Source organism: Arachis duranensis, chromosome 8, assembly GCF_000817695.3.
Source record: "Arachis duranensis cultivar V14167 chromosome 8, aradu.V14167.gnm2.J7QH, whole genome shotgun sequence".
NCBI lineage: Eukaryota > Viridiplantae > Streptophyta > Magnoliopsida > Fabales > Fabaceae > Arachis > Arachis duranensis.
Genome location: NC_029779.3, coordinates 4697554 through 4702734, shown reverse-complemented (window position 1 = coordinate 4702734; position 5181 = coordinate 4697554).

Here is a 5181-nt window from a genome sequence, read left to right as displayed (position 1 = left end):
ATATATATATTTTTTTTTCTTTTTCGAAAATATCCTAACCACTTTCTCTCTCCTCACTTTTTCGAAAATCTTCATAAAATATTTTCTAATTTTTATTATTTTTAATTTTTAATTTTCTTTTTTTATTTATTTTATTTTATTTTTATTTTGGTTTTATTTTATTTTATTTTATTCTTTCAAAAATCAATTTTTTTTTATAATAAATTAAATAAAATAAATCCAAGTCATCTCCCTTTCTCCATCATGGACCTAAGTGGAAATGAACAGTCCAGAAGGACTCTGGGGTCATATGCTAACCCCACTACTGCTTCATATGGGAGTAGTATCTGTATATCCTCCATCAGAGTTAGTAGTTTTGAGTTGAATTCTCAGCTCATTATCATGGTGCAGCAAAGTTGCCAATATTTCGGTCTTCCACAGGAAGAACCTATAGAATTTCTGGCACATTTTTTACAAATTGCTGACACAGTACATGATAAGAAGGTGGATCAAGATGTCTATAGGCTATTACTGTTCCCATTTGCTATAAAAGACCAAGCTAAGAGGTGGTTAAATAACCAACCTAAGGATAGCATAAAGACATGGAAACAGCTATCAGAAAAATTTCTGAATCACTATTTTTCTCCAAAACGGATGACACAGCTAAGGCTGAGCATCCAAGGCTTCAAACAAGGAGATAATGAATCTCTTTATGATACTTGGGAGAGATACAGAGAGATGCTAAGAAAATGCCCCTCTGAAATATTTTTAGAGTGGGTGCAGTTAGACATCTTCTACTATGGGCTTACAGAAAGAGCTCAGATTTCTCTAGACCATTCAGCTGGTGGATTTATACACATGAAAAAGACAATAGAAGAAGCTCAAGAGCTCATTGATACAGTTGCCAGAAATCAGCATCTGTACCTAAGCAGTGAACCTTCCATGAAAGAAGAGGCTAAAACAGTAACTGCTGAACTGAGTCCTACCGAACAAGTTACTGAATTCAATCAGCAACTAGATTTTCTAACAAAACAGCTAGCCGAATTCAAGGAAATATTACAAGAAACAAGAATGGCTAATATGAATATGGAAGTACAGTTGAAGTAAACAGAACAGCAGTTATCAAAACAAATGACAGAAGAGTGCCAAACAGTTCAATTAAGAAGTGGAAAAACATTAAATACCTCACTTCAAGATAGCAGGAAGCCAAGAATTGAGAAAACCACCCAAAATCCATCTGAGGACAGTAAGAGCCCATAAAGGAATAATTCTGGCGTTCAAACACCAGAAAATGGGTGGGAAGCTGGCGTTGAATGCCCAACCCATGCTCAGTCCTGGCGTTCAATGCCAGAAACAAGCAAGGAGTTGGCGTTGAACACCCAAAGGAAGCACAGTTCTGGCGTTCAAACGCCAGAAACAGGTAAGGAGTTGGCGTCTAACGCCACTCCAGCTTCCACCCCGGGATGTTTTCATTAGTTTTTATGCTAAATTCATATTTCTGGACTTTATTATGAGTTTATGTGTTTTTTGTGATTTCAGGTAATTTCTGTCTGAAATTGAGGGACCTGAGCAAAACTCTGATAGGAGACTGACAAAGGACTGCTGATGCTGTTGGAATCTGATCTCCCTTCACTCAAAATGGATTTTCTGGAGCTACAGAACTCCAAATGGCGCGCTCTCAACGGCGTTGGAAAGTAGACATCCAGAGCTTTCCAGCAATATATAATACTCCATACTTTATTCGTAATTAGATGACATAAACTGGCGCTCAACGCCAGTTCCATGCCGCATTCTGGAGTCAAACACCAGAAACACGTCACAAACCAGAGTTGAATGCCCAAAACACGTTACAACTTGGCGTTCAACTCCAAGAGAAGCCTCAGCTCGTGGATAGATTAAGATCAGCCCAAGCACACACCAAGTGGGCTCTGGAAGTGGATTTCTGCATCAATTACTTACTTTTGTAAACCCTAGTAGCTAGTCTAGTATAAATAGGACTTTTTACTATTATATTTTCATGCTGGATTGTATTTTTGATCCTGTGATCACGTTTTGGGGGGCTGGCCTCTCGGCCATGCCTGGACCTTCATCACTTATGTATTTTCAATGGTGCAGTTTCTACACACCATAGATTAAGGGTGTGGAGCTCTGCTGTACCTCGAGTTTTAATGCAATTACTACTATTTTCTATTCAATTCGACTTATTCTTATTCTAAGATATTCGTTGCACTTCAACATGATGAATGTGATGATCCGTGACACTCATCATCATTCTCACCTATGAACGTGTGACTGACAACCACTTCCGTTCTACCTTAGACCGGGCGCATATCTCTTGGATTCCTTAATCAGAATCTTCGTGGTATAAGCTAGAATTGATGGCGGCATTCATGGGAATCCGGAAAGTCTAACCTTGTCTGTGGTATTCCTAGTAGGATTCCGGGATTGAATGACTGTGACGAGCTTCAAACTCGCGATTGCTGGGCGTGATGACAAACGCAAAAGAATCAAGGGATTCTATTCCAACATGATCGAGAACCGACAGATGATTAGTCGTGCTGTGACAGAGCATTTGGACCATTTTCACTGAGAGGATGGGATGTAGCCATTGACAACGGTGATACCCTACATACAGCTTGTCATAGAAAGGAGTGACAAAGATTGGATAAAAGCAGTAGGAAAGCAGAGATTCGAAAGGAACACAGCATCTCCATACACTTATCTGAAATTTCCACCATTGAATTACATGAGTAACTCTATCTTAATTTTCTGTTTATTATTTATTATTGTTCGAAAACCCAATAATCAATTATTATCCGCCTGACTGGGATTTACAAGATGACCATAGCTTGCTTCATACCAACAATCTCTGTGGGATCGACCCTTACTCACGTAAGGTATTACTTGGACGACCTAGTACACTTGCTGGTTAGTTGAACGAAGTTGTGAAGTTATGTTTAGACCATGGTATTGAGCACCAAGCTTTTGGAGCCATTACTGGGGCAATCAATTTCGAACAACAATTCAAGAATGAATCACAATTTTGTCCACCAGTGGCAAAAGGCGAGAATGATAAATTTTATTAAAAGTCATTTTTTTATTTAGTTGAGAGTTAATTTTGAAAATATGAGCTGAATTGGATTCATATAATTTTTCATTTTTTTAAGTTAAGTTTGCACTTAGTATTTAATTTAAACTTGGTTTGAGCTTAGGAGTTAAAAGTTTGGTTTAAACTCTCACTACAAGAAAAGAGAGAGGGGGAGCTCGAGGGAGGAAGAAGGAGAAGGAAGGAGAGGGGGAAAAGGGGAGACGGAGCTGATGAGTGTCACTGCCACCATCGCCACGTCGTGTCGTGTCTGGTCCATCATGTCCGCACTGCTTTGCCGTCGTTGCAAAGAATCTGTTCAGCCCTTATTCGCAAAGCTTCCACCTCTGTTTTGCTGAGCTTCTGCCTTTGTTTCGTCGTACATATGCCGCCAATTTGCTGTGCTTCTGCCACTTCTCCAACCATCGTCTTCCAGCCTCCGCTCAACCTTCTGTTACGTCGCGTTTTGAAGTTCCAACTCCTTCCTTTTTTGTTGAATTTCAGAACATATGAAAGCCTTTGGTTATTTTAAATTTTTTGAATTTTTTGTGTTTCCGATTGTTATTTCCTTAAGATTTTTTTTCTGAATTTGTTCTTGGTTATGATTTTTTATTTAATTATTTGTTTTCTTTTTTTTGGGCATATTTCTACAGTTTGGTAAATAGAATTTTTTTAAATTTTGTTGTTTTATTATCTCTTTGTGTTTTATTCTGTTGCAGTATTGAAGCAGCTTGTGCTGCTCATCCTACTGCTGATGTGTTTATCAATTTTGCATCATTAAGAAAGTAAGTAGTGTTGTGGTTTTGAAATTTTAACATATAAAGTAGTATTGTGTCATTATATCATTCTGATTTAGGTAGTTAGGGTTTATGATTCGCTGATTTAAGATTTAAGTTTTATATTCATTGCTGCCAGTGTTGTCAAATTGAATTGGATTTAAGCTTTAAAGTGAGCTGCAATGATGTTTTCACTGTTTTATGGTCTTTAAAAGTATCTGTTCAGTAAGATGGAGCTTTACATACTCATTTTGGGGATTGACAAGGCTGAGAAAATAGTAATGCATATTTTGAATGCCATATCTTTACAAATTGTTGAACTTTGTTATCTTTTCCTGAGTTGCTGATTACATTAACTTTACAGACTTTGCTAGAAAGGATGAAGTCAGTGTACTCAAACATAGAAAACCTTCCTCTTGATCGAATCGTTCCAACTGTGGGGTTAAATGTCGGTCGTATTGAAGTTGCAAATAGGAAACTTGTGTTTTAGGACTTGGGAGGTCAGGTATGGGCATATGTTAGAAGGATGAATGATTAACAAAAATTGAATTGAATTTTGTTTGTTCTGTATCTTGTTTTGGATTGATTAAAATAAATGATGAAATTTTTATTGTTGTTGAAATTTTTGTTGTTATTGAATATTCATTTGATTAAAAAGAGAAAAAAAGGAACTAAAAGAAAAAGAAGAAAGTTAGTGTATTTGCTGTTGGCCTGTTTTTGCTGTGATGAGACGATGATTTTATTGTTTACATGAATATTGCTTTGGTGAATGGTGATGATTGAAATTAATCCTTATATGTTTTATTGGTCATGAACTACAGTTGTGAATTTTTGTTATTGCATTGAGTTCAATTGTTGAATTTTGGCTCTTATACTCTAGCTATTCCTTATCTTGATAATGATGAGTTTGAAGAACTTCTCCCAAGACCTCCTCCTCCTGCTGTTCATAATGCAGAAGTTTGTGAAACTCGTGAAGATTTTATGATTGATGAAGAATAGAGTGACTATTTGCTACTTGAATTTATTTTAGCTGTATATAAACTTGTGTGTTGTGAATTTGTGTTTTAATTTGAGTTGTGAATTTGTGTTATGAGTTGTGACTTTTGACTTGTTATGGTATATATTAGTTATAGTCCTATGAATAATTTGGTTTATTTGAGATTTATTTCATTATTTGTAAAATTAATTTCATAATTTTTATATTTTACGAATTACGTTTACATTCCGTCTTTACGATTCAACGAATTACACTTATAAAATTTGAAATAGCTTAGCGAGTCGATGTAAAAAGTATGTATTCACTATCTTAAATATATCAATTAATTAAGAAATAAAATAATT